Genomic DNA, 12,734 nt, shown 5'->3' with positions numbered 1-12,734 from the left:
CCATCTTTTCTTTCCCTCTACTGGGGTTACAGGGATCTCGTGAGCGTTGTCTTCCAGTGCAGTGTTTGTATCTGCGCGGGTTGGCAGAAGATGCTTGGAAGAATTGCTCTTCCCTTCTGTGGGGATGTGGTGTAGCTTTATGGTTAGCAGTATATGCCTTTTGCTGATGTCTCTCCTTGCTGGGTTTGTGGTCCCTTCTGGAACTATCCCTTTCAGAGATCTTTTCCTGCAGCTTTACTTTCAGGATGCTGCGGGGTTTAGCTTCGTTGGCTTCTGTGGCAGCTTGGCTTTTCCGCCGTTTGCGGTGATGCCGTGGGCTAGACTCACATCCAGAATCTGCGTCTGATGTGGTACTCTGTGTGCCTCTGGAATCATAGTAACCTCTCTTATTGGGATGCTCTGCAAGCTGTTGTCGAGTTGACTTGGCTGCTTTATTGCAGGAGCGTCTATTCCCCTGGTTACCTCTCGGTCTGTTATGCTGTGGGAAACCTGGTCCTCTGACAGCTTGAGAGTCATTCAACGATGCTGTGCTGAATCTCACCCGCTTCCTGGGGATTCGTTGCTGGTTGAAGCTGGTGGCTTCATTATTATCATCCAGTGATGTGGAGCCTGACTTGGCTTGCTGCACCGGGGCAATAACTGCTGATCTGTCTGGAGTGGGTGAGCTAACATCGCTCACATGCTGATGCTGAGCAGCTGCTGAATCAAAGTCAGCTGGTTTCTGCTTGTCAGCCGGAACAGACAGTATAGGAGAGCCTGGCTCTCGTGGGTCATATGCCCTGGCTACTTCATAGGTAGCACGTGATTGCCATTGAGACTTGAAGACAGACATGGTCTCTTTTATGTGCAGCTCAAATAAATCATGCAGTCTCTGGCTTTGTGCCTCTGACTTTGCCAATTCCCTTTCCAATTGGGAAACTTTTTGGTCAAAGAATTTTATTTCCTCCTGCATCTGTACAATACAAGATGCCATCAGGACAGCGTGTTCGCTGCTGGATTCGCTTAGCTTTGCGAAAATGCCATCTATATTTTTGCAATTTAATTTCGCCCATTCCAAATCTGGGGCTGTAATTTTGTATCCCAAATTATGGAAATATTTCACAGCTGTACACCCTGCTCGCTGCGCCATTATTGTGGTGAAGAGGGAGGTTATTGCTTTATTACTTATGACTTATGATTTATGAAAATTAATTTTTTATTATAATTATAAAATTGTCAATAACCGATGAATCACCAACTTATATACATGTTCTAGTGCACGTTCGTGAAATATATCCCATAACTGGCTTAGTATTATGATTAGAACTTATTTGAGCTAATTACAAGCTATTTCTATATTTATATGCAAGAAGGGTGCAGTTCCGCCGCTTGGCCACTAGATGGCGACTCGACGGGACGTTCGCGGCTTCTGGTCGAGCTCAGACGGAGCTTTGTCCTGTGTGCCGCCGGTTCGAGACTGGGGTCTCGCAGAGCTGGCTTGCACGAGAGGACGGGCTGGTAGGGCTGGTCCGGAGACGAGCTGGTCCTCAGAGTTGATCCGCACCACACGGCGGGACGGCGATCGCCGGCAGACTTGCCTGGGGGACGCGGCGGTACGCGGATCTGCAGGGGCGGCCCCGGGAACGAGGAATATCGGCGGGGCGGACCCGGCTCGGCAAGTTCTCTCAGGCAGCAGCTTCTCGTTTGCTGGGCTCAAAGCAACAGCAGGATACCCGGAGCGGTCCGGGGGGAGTTCAGTGCAGTGTAAGCACGAATGCTGCTGAGTAATCCCTGGAGTTAACAGGGCTCGGAGCGGCACGTGGCGCTCTTCTCTCCACTGTAGTGGGGTTAAGCAATTGCGCGGGGACCTGGCACGGTCAAGTCCCTTCTCCCCGATAATTAGGCAGATCTTACCCTCGGGGGTTGATCCAGTCCACGCAGTAGCGACGGGGGGGGGTTCCTCTCCCGGTCGTGTGACTGGCTGTGACGCTAGCTTCTCAGCTTAGCGTGGTATCCTTCCTCTACGGAAATAATTCCTCCAGTCGCTTCTCACATGCAGATGCCTTGATATGCGTGCATGTATGTAACAGAAGCTAAACAATAAACTCAGTTGCAGAGGCAGTGGCTCGGACTTAACTCTCGAGCTAGCACAGAGACAGAAATGGAGGAGGAAGGCAGGAAGGCAGGAAAAGCACTTGTTTACTCACTGGGGTAATACTTATAGAATACCTCGAGGCTGGGTTTGACCAATGGGCATTCTCATAAACAACTGGCTTCAGCCTATGGGAAAGCATGAAGCTAGAATTCTTCCATATTTGGAGAATGCACGAGCACAGCATGCACCAGCAGCGTGCTAGCCTGGCTTTTGTCTTCCTCCTGAGGGAGGGGGAGCTTGCCCACATGCTGGGGCAAGATTCAATGTCTCGGCAAAATGTGCCTTCACCACATTACCACCCCCTTGCCCATGGGCATATAATAAGCCTCAAGCATGCATTACCCTTAACGAGGTTTATCCCATACAGGTTAAGTCATCTCACACCTGCTAGGTAGGTTACACATTCAAACATAGTGACTTACAATACTTTAGCACTATATGAACAGTATACAAACTTTGAACTGTACTCTTAACAGAGCATGCTGCCTTAGCAGAATGGAACAAATGTGTGTTCCCCAAAAAATCAGTATTAGTACTCTCGACTATCTTCCACCACCCCCTTGACTGAGTGATGGGGTTTGACTCCCATGTGACACTGAAACAATCAAAGTGTTTGCGGAGTTTGTCAATCTCCCACCCCCTTGATAGGATGGGCTCTGTCACTATGACAGGAATTTCTCAGTGTTGGGACAAGAAAGAATCCCTTTCCTTTGATGCTTGTATCAGGCTAGCAACCACAGTCTTCACCATTTTCTTCCTGAACTTCGGTTTCAAGGACAATACAGAGTCCTTGGGCATTTCCATATCGATGAGTAGCTCACACCATGGATCTAGTGAATCAGGTGAATCTTGCGAATTAAAGCGCTTCCTGTCACTGTCCATCTTTTCTTTCCCTCTACTGGGGTTACAGGGATCTCGTGAGCGTTGTCTTCCAGTGCAGTGTTTGTATCTGCGCGGGTTGGCAGAAGATGCTTGGAAGAATTGCTCTTCCCTTCTGTGGGGATGTGGTGTAGCTTTATGGTTAGCAGTATATGCCTTTTGCTGATGTCTCTCCTTGCTGGGTTTGTGGTCCCTTCTGGAACTATCCCTTTCAGAGATCTTTTCCTGCAGCTTTACTTTCAGGATGCTGCGGGGTTTAGCTTCGTTTGCTTCTGTGGCAGCTTGGCTTTTCTGCCGTTTGCGGTGATGCCGTGGGCTAGACTCACATCCAGAATCTGCGTCTGATGTGGTACTCTGTGTGCCTCTGGAATCATAGTAACCTCTCTTATTGGGATGCTCTGCAAGCTGTTGTCGAGTTGACTTGGCTGCTTTATTGCAGGAGCGTCTATTCCCCTGGTTACCTCTCGGTCTGCTATGCTGTGGGAAACCTGGTCCTCTGACAGCTTGAGAGTCATTCAACGATGCTGTGCTGAATCTCACCCGCTTCCTGGGGATTCGTTGCTGGTTGAAGCTGGTGGCTTCATTGTTATCATCCAGTGATGTGGAGCCTGACTTGGCTTGCTGCACCGGGGCAATAACTGCTGATCTGTCTGGAGTGGGTGAGCTAACATCGCTCACATGCTGATGCTGAGCAGCTGCTGAATCGAAGTCAGCTGGTTTCTGCTTGTCAGCCGGAACAGACAGTATAGGAGAGCCTGGCTCTCGTGGGTCATATGCCCTGGCTACTTCATAGGTAGCACGTGATTGCCATTGAGACTTAAAGACAGACATGGTCTCTTTTATGTGCAGCTCAAATAAATCATGCAGTCTCTGGCTTTGTGCCTCTGACTTTGCCAATTCCCTTTCCAATTGGGAAACTTTTTGGTCAAAGAATTTTATTTCCTCCTGCATCTGTACAATACAAGATGCCATCAGGACAGCGTGTTCGCTGCTGGGTTCGCTTAGCTTTGCGAAAATGCCATCTATATTTTTGCAATTTAATTTCGCCCATTCCAAATCTGGGGCTGTAATTTTGTATCCCAAATTATGGAAATATTTCACAGCTGTACACCCTGCTCGCTGCGCCATTATTGTGGTGAAGAGGGAGGTTATTGCTTTATTACTTATGACTTATGATTTATGAAAATTAATTTTTTATTATTATTATAAAATTGTCAATAACCGATGAATCACCAACTTATATACATGTTCTAGTGCACGTTCGTGAAATATATCCCATAACTGGCTTAGTATTATGATTAGAACTTATTTCAGCTAATTACAAGCTATTTCTATATTTATATGCAAGAAGGGTGCAGTTCCGCCGCTTGGCCACTAGATGGCGACTCGACGGGACATGCGCGGCTTCTGGTCGAGCTCAGACGGAGCTTTGTCCTGAGTGCCGCCGGTTCGAGACTGGGGTCTCGCAGAGCTGGCTTGGACGAGAGGACGGGCTGGTAGGGCTGGTCCGGAGACGAGCTGGTCCTCAGAGTTGATCCGCACCACACGGCGGGACGGCGATCGCCGGCAGACTTGCCTGGGGGACGCGGCGGTACGCGGGTCTGCAGGGGCGGCCCCGGGAACGAGGAATATCGGCGGGGCGGACCCGGCTCGGCAAGTTCTCTCAGGCAGCAGCTTCTCGTTTGCTGGGCTCAAAGCAACAGCAAGATACCCGGAGCGGTCCGGGGGCAGTTCAGTGCAGTGTAAGCACGAATGCTGCTGAGTAATCCCTGGAGTTAACAGGGCTCGGAGCGGCACGTGGCGCTCTTCTCTCCACTGTAGTGGGGTTAAGCAATTACGCGGGGACCTGGCACGGTCAAGTCCCTTCTCCCCGATAATTAGGCAGATCTTACCCTCGGGGGTTGATCCAGTCCATGCAGCAGCGACAGGGGGGTTCCTCTCCCGGTCGTGTGACTGGCTGTGACGCTAGCTTCTCAGCTTAGCGTGGTATCCTTCCTCTATGGAAATAATTCCTCCAGTCGCTTCTCACATGCAGATGCCTTGATATGCGTGCATGTATGTAACAGAAGCTAAACAATAAACTCAGTTGCAGAGGCAGTGGCTCGGACTTAACTCTCGAGCTAGCACAGAGACAGAAATGGAGGAGGAAGGCAGGAAGGCAGGAAAAGCACTTGTTTACTCACTGGGGTAACACTTATAGAATACCTCGAGGCTGGGTTTGACCAATGGGCATTCTCATAAACAACTGGCTTCAGCCTATGGGAAAGCATGAAGCTAGAATTCTTCCATATTTGGAGAATGCACGAGCACAGCATGCACCAGCAGCGTGCTAGCCTGGCTTTTGTCTTCCTCCTGAGGGAGGGGGAGCTTGCCCACATGCTGGGGCAAGATTCAATGTCTCGGCACAATGTGGCTTCACCACACCATCACAGAAACATTGTGGGATGACTCACATGACTGGAGCACTGTAATGGATGGCTACAGGCTCTTCAGGAGATACAGGCAAGGGAGAAGTGGTGGAGGGGTGGCCCTGTACATCAGGGAGGCACTAGATGCCATGGAACTAGACACTAAGGAAGATAAAGTTGAGTGCCTATGGGTGAGAACTAGAGGGCTGTGGCTTTTCTTAAGACTGTGGCAATTTTTTCTGTTTGTTTGCTTGAGGTTATATTAATGGTGGTGGTTGGTTAGGTTTTAATATTATTACTTTTTTATTCACCTATCATCCTCTGTCACTGGAAGTTATGTTTGTCTGTCACAAACAGTTTATTTAAGGAGAGAAGGCAGAAAGCAAACTTATGTTCAGCTTGGTGAAGATCATAGTGAGACATCTAGGGAAGGGTATGAATTAATGACAGATAAATCTGCTTATAATTCCAGTATGGAAACAGCAAATTCCTTGACTAATGTAAGCATAGATTTTCTGGGCACAGGCAGAGTAACAACAAAGCCAGACTGTTGTTTTCAACTGTGACAGTTTTAGGCTGTCCCTTTAAGGAAAAGGACAGCTAGTGAACACTCTAACTGAATGTTTTGGTGTAAAAAGGAAAACAAAGCTAATTCTAAATGAATATCATTGGTAAATTAATAGGAATGTAATTTTAAAGATTTCTAGTTTTAGTCTCAGTCCGGACAGCTGTCTTCTTTCTGTTCTTGGCTGGTGCCAATGCTGACCTTGGACTAATGAGACAAGAAACTAACTTTTTTTCCTTCTCCCTTAACAACTGCTTTGGGCTAACAGAATTTCCCTTAATATCCATTTTCTCACTTTAATCCCTTTTTGGGAAAAAAAAAGGAGGAAGGGGGAAAAGGAGTTTTGGGGGGAACCCTCCTCCATTGAGGGGCGAGTTTTCTGTGTTACATTCTTTCCTGTATATTTTTATATATACCATAATTACTGTGTATTGTGTATATATTCATTGCATTTCATTCTGCTTGTAAAAATACAGCTCTTTTCAATTTTGCTTCTCCGACTGAGCTAGCTGTGGTTTATGTGTGGGGGGAGAATTGAACTTTTTCTCACTACCACAGCAACCTAAAAAAGACCCCCAGAACCACCACCAACAACAACAATAAAAGAACACACACCAAAACCCCCCCGACAAAACAAACAAACTTGAAAAAAGGAAGGCAACAACAAAAACCTCCAACCCATGTGTGATGGTTTAACCCACCCACATCAAACAAAAGCTCAGCTGAAGCCAGTCGGAGAAGCAAATGAAGCTGTATTTTACAAGCAATAACAGAACACAATGAAAATGTACCAAAAAATACAGTATTTACAATATTATGCAAGTAGTTACAAAAAAGCAAACAACACAGAAATCCTCCTTGGAAGGATTTTCCTCTAGTTAATTAGAAGAAAATAGAAAAAAAGATCAAGTTGCTCAGGACCCCATCATGTCTGACATTGAATGTCCTCAGGCACCGAGACTCAACCGCATCTCCAGGCAATATATTCCAGTATTTCCCTACCCTCATTGTGGAGAACTTCTTCCTTATGACTAACATGAACCTACCTGCTCCAGTTTAAAACAATTGCCCTTCATCCTATAGCTACAAGACCTTCTGAAAAGTGCTTCCCCATGCTTCTGTCCAGCTGGTCAAGGTCTCTCTGGAGAGCCCTTCTATCCTCTAACAGATCAACACCAGCTCCCAACTTGGTGTCATCTGCAAATTTACTCAACCCCCTCATCCAGATCATCAATGAAGATATTAGAATGGGGCCCAGCACCGATCCCTGGGGGACACCACTAGTGACTGGCTGCCAGCTGGATGTGCCACCTTTCACTACCACTCTCTGGGCTCGGTCCTTCAGCCAGTTCCTAACCCAGTGCAGAGTGCTGCTGTCCACACCACGGGCTGACAACTTGGCCAGGAGTTTGCTGTGGGGGACAGTGTCAAAGGCCTTGCTGAAGTCCAGGTAGACTACATCCATAGCCTTCCCCATACCCAGCAGGGGCTCCAGAGAGCCCCTGGCCAGGGCCAAACCACCACACCTTCAGATACTGAGTTGCCACTACAATGTCTTTCTGGTGTCTTCTCTTCTCCAGGCTGAACAACCTTAACTCTCCCACCTGTCTTCATAGGAGTGCTGCTCAGCATGTTTTGTAGCCCTCTTCTGGACCCTCTCCAGCATGTCCATGTCCTTCCTTTGTCAAGGACTCCAGAGATGTACACAGTAATCACAGTGAGGTCTCACCAGAGTGGCAGAATCACTTCTCTCAATCTGCTGTCCACATTTCTTCTGATTCAGGGCAGGATACAACTGGGCCTTCTGGGCTGCAAGTGCACATTATTGGCTCATGTTCAGCTTTTTGTTCACCAAGTCCTTTTATGCAGGGCTACTGTCTATCACAACATATGCCAGCTTGTACTGATAACAAGGATTGCCCCTACTCTGGTGCAGAAACTTGCACTTCACCTATTGAACTTCATGATGTTCTCCTGAGCCCACTTCTCTAGCCTCTCTAGATTCATCTGGAGGGCATTCCATCCCTCAGGTTTCTCAGCTGTACCACTGAGGTTGGTATCATCGGCAAAATTCCTGAGAGTGCACTCAGTGTCACTCTCTGTACCATTGATGAAGATATTGAACAGCATTTGTCACAATACAGACCCCTGAGGGATACTACTTGTCACACATCTCCGTCTATACATCAAGCCATTGATCACTACTCTTTGGATGTAATCATCAAACCAAATCCTTATCCATTGAGCAGTCCAACTATTAAATCTATATCTCTCCAACTTGGAGAGAAAGATATTGTGGGGAATTTTGTGAAAGGATTTACAGAAATCCAGATCAATGATATTCATTGCTCTCCCCTATCCACTGATGTAATCACACCATTGTAGAAAGACACTATGTTGGTGTGCTGGGTTGAGGCAGCCCCCTCTCTCCCCACCACAGGCAGGAATAAAACACTCAGACAAACGGATTGCAAAAGTGATGAAAGTTTAAATAGAAAGCAGTGAATGTTACAGAAAACCCAAAGCGCAGTGACAAAGAAAGATCCCAAAGCAAACCCAGAGGCATCCCATCCCCACCTGAGGGTACACCCGAGACCCTCAGGGCTCCTTCTTCCCCCTCCCTCTGCTGGGCTAGTCTCAGCTGGCCAGGCCTGAGACTGCCCATCCCCCCGTGGCCTTGGGCCTAGCCAGGCCCAAAGCCAGCAGACATCTCCCCCAGTTACCGGCTGGCGGAGGAGGAAGAAAAGAGAAAGTGCTAGACTCCGCACTGGATCTTATAGTGGTGCAAAGAATTATGGTAGGAAATACACACAATTTCCTGTGTCCATCCTTCTGGGCTGGACTTCTGGACACAGGAAGTGAATACACCAGGGGAGCACCCAGCTCAAACTGCAACAGTTGGTCAAGCAGGACTTGCCCTCAGCTGTGCTATTGATGAGCAATTCTGCCAGTTATCTCAGTACCCACAGGTGTATGTTATCCAGCCCCATAGATTTGTGTACATCTAATTGGTGCAGCTGGTCACTAACCATCGCATCTTGGAGCATGTGGGCTTCATTCTTCTCCCCATTCTTGTCTTCCAGAAATACATCTAGGGCAATGAAAAGACAAACTGGATGAAGAGTGTGAAGAGATTCCTTTGACTTCAAGTAAAGTTTTTATCACCATTTTCAAAACATTTTGATTTGACCCTGCTCTATTAGAGAATTTGGAAGAGAAATAAATTTTCTGAAGTGAGTGCTGAGAAACCGATTGGCATCAAGATATCCACAGGTTTTGGTTTTTTGTGTTCTTTTATTTGTTTGTTTGTTTTGATTTTGCCTTTTTCCTAGATTTTTTTTTAAACATGTTGGAAACAATTCTTAAAGTAGACAAATATCAGCACCTATGTCTCTTTTCTCTCTCTGACATAATTATTTATCTTCCAGATAAATAACAGTATAAACTAATATTTTTAAGTATATTGAGTTTAACCTCTTTTATATTCATCGACTTCCTCCCTAGCCATGTGGGATATAATAACAATTAACAAAAAAGTAGAAATCTGAGCTGCTTTGTTAAGTCAGTATTTCTAGAAGATTGCACTAGCAGATTGAGTTTTTCAAATATTTAATAAAGCATTTCCCTCTTTTAATATTACTATGACATAATTACTGTATCGTTAACTACCACCACCATTTGCAATGAGAAGTAGGGAAAGATTTTGCCTTAATAATATCTTTGAAGTTCTTGATTTGGCTCTGCATAATCTGATTTTTATATGCAGTGCAAAAATTGTAGCCACTTCATCAATGACTTATTATTTTTCTCTTAAAAATACACTGGCACTATTAATTTCTGAATACCAATAAACAAAAATCTAGCCTTGAAAGTGATTAAAGCTTAGCTGTAAAATATGTACATGCATACATTAACTAAATACTGTTATTATAAATTCAAACACTGCTTCAAAAGGGAATGTTCAGATGGAAGGGAATATGCAACAATGGCAGAAACTGTGCAATACAGTAGTGTTCCTTAGAGATTTCATTAACATCAAATATACAAGGATATGACCTGTAGAGAGGAAAAAAATCTTTGCAGTGACATTGAGACATAACTATAAGAATAAATTAATTCTCAATTAATTTGGTGCAACTTTGCAGTCATGTAGGATGAATGTCATGTAATTTTTTGGACCTGTGTTTCACTAAAATAAATATATTACCCTAAGTATACCTAATGACATTTATTCTTGCAAAATACAACCTTCAAAAGACAGGACTTGTAAGGCTTTATTCCCACTTTGAGCTGAATGATCTGAAGTGCAGTACTGTCAATCTCAATAGTAACAGCAGAATTTGATTAAGAGTTATGATTTCCTTAATGAAAATATTTGTCATAAAAATCTATGAAATAGCTTCTGAAATAGTTCACATCTAGTATTTCAATTCTGAAACAAAACTTTTTAAGGTGTAGTGATAGTGAACATTATATCCACTGAGATATGAAAATATCCTATTGAATTTAATACTGTCATGAACAAACTGGAGTTGAAGGATTCATATTCTGGTAATACTAAAAGCAATGAAGCATACAAAAATTAAGATGCTTAAGAGTTTGAAGATAAAAAGGATACTAAAGGCATTTAAGGATAAATACTTCTTTTGAGTCTCAATTGCAGTATTCTGCACAAACACAAATTGATCTAAGAGATCACAGTGGAAAAATACAGACTGCTTCAAGAAAACATAAAGCTATAACAGCTTTTATCTGTTTTATCTTTTATATGTTTTATCTGTTGAAAGTGTCACAGAGAATCTGGTTTTTACAAGCCCTTGCATAAGTTGTGCTAGACTTACTATGCAAAATTAATAGTATTTAGCAAATTCTGGACTAAACAAAACTATCTGAATGCCAGGCATATTTTGATGTTTGTTCCCATATACGGGCTTGGAATTTAAAATACAGGAAAAATATATTACAAAAGTTGTGCTTCAGTAAAAGTCAGTGTTCCAGAAGATATTTATTCATACAACATTCCAAGTTTTCTGTAATCTTTCTAGTTTGCTTGATTAGACAACGTTGACATTGAAAATCAAGATGTCAGTTTCTGAACTGTCAAGCCTGTTTTAAAAGAAAAAAAATGCCCTGTGATAATGCTCACCAGGAGATTCTTTTGGTGATACATGTGTAAGAATTTTGAATTTAACATAAAACAATAAAATCCACTAAATTATTATTACATTTTGATCTTCCATTCCAATCTCACTCTTATAATTGGTTTCAAATAAAACCTTTTTTTTTTTTTTTTTTTTTTAAAGAAGGAACTAGGAAAAATAGTGTCTGAATTTGATTATGTCTCTCGAATTTCAGGTGACTGTACATAATTCAGAATCGTTCGATGACTATTGTCATTTAAGCAGATATTCAGCAAGAATAAGTAGTTTTCTAAATATATAAAATAATATCCAGAATCAAAAGAAACAGTCACTTTTAAAACAGATTGGGATAAATCATTTCAATAGGAAGACTTTAAAGCCTGCAATTACTTAAAAAAAAAAATTAACAACAACAAAACCAATGAAACAAAACAACCCAAACCAAAACAACTCACCAAAACGACAACAAAACAAATAATCATATTCTATAAAAAAACCACTGTTATCAGGTATCATCCACTCACATGCCTTTTTTTTTCTTTTTTTCATTTTTTTCACTATTTTAGGTTGCATCCCAGTAATCACTTATATAAAGTAATGATTAAATGAAGTGACTTCATGATGGAACTCTAAAGTTACTGTGTATGCCTACCTTTCAGCTAAACTTCAAGATTTTGACAGTCTGATAGGCATAGAACTGGTTTGCAATATTTAAAATTGTGCATCCCTATGTTTCTCCACAGTAGTCTGTGATTGTTTTCTTTCTGTTTAATCAGTAGGAATAAATTAATGAGCAAAACTTTCTTCAGTAACCTTTTGAAATTCTGGAGTTACAGCATACCATCAATTCCTGAAAGTCTTCATCCACAGAAATGCTATCATAGCAGTTATTACAGTAAGGAGAAAAGATTCCTCAAAACCTCCTTGAATGTCTTTCTGTTACAATTTTGAGTTTTGCAAATTGAAACTGCAACAACCTTGCCTCAGTCTTGCTTCAGGGTTTATCATCAAAAAGTCAGCAAAAGCTCCAAGACAAATATCCTTTCCATAGTATACTTGATTTGTGTGCCCACAAATCTCCCTGTTGTTGGAATACTGCATACATTTCTCAGGAAAAGACAGTAAAATTGCTCTGCATGTTCCATCTGCAAATGGTGATCCATCTCACTAGCATGACTGCACAGTAATGTTCAGTCTGCACTCTAATGAGTCCCAGATCAATGGCTGTGACATCCCTGTTTCAATGTTGGTGCATCTGACCCTTGAAGTGCTGCTTATTTGCACTATGTTAAGTGATATCGTTGTCATAGAACCAGCAACAATCAATATTTCATTAGTAAAACCTTCAGCTTATTTTGTCTGGTCAGGAAACTTAATGGTTTGTGTAGTGGAAAATATGTTTTTTTAAAATTGTCTTTATGATTTAGTGCCTTGATTTTTTATCTACTCAGCATAAGGTAACTATACCTTTAACTGACCAGAATTGATGACTGATCTTCAAGAGTGTAAAGCATTGCAAACTGTATATGTTATCAAGGAAAGCCACAGTTAGTTAAAGCATTTCATGCTGCAGGAATAAAAGGAAACAGATATAAATCAAAAACAAA

Source organism: Dryobates pubescens, chromosome Z, assembly GCF_014839835.1.
Source record: "Dryobates pubescens isolate bDryPub1 chromosome Z, bDryPub1.pri, whole genome shotgun sequence".
Classification (NCBI taxonomy): Eukaryota; Metazoa; Chordata; class Aves; order Piciformes; family Picidae; genus Dryobates; species Dryobates pubescens.
This window is presented reverse-complemented; position numbering follows the sequence as displayed.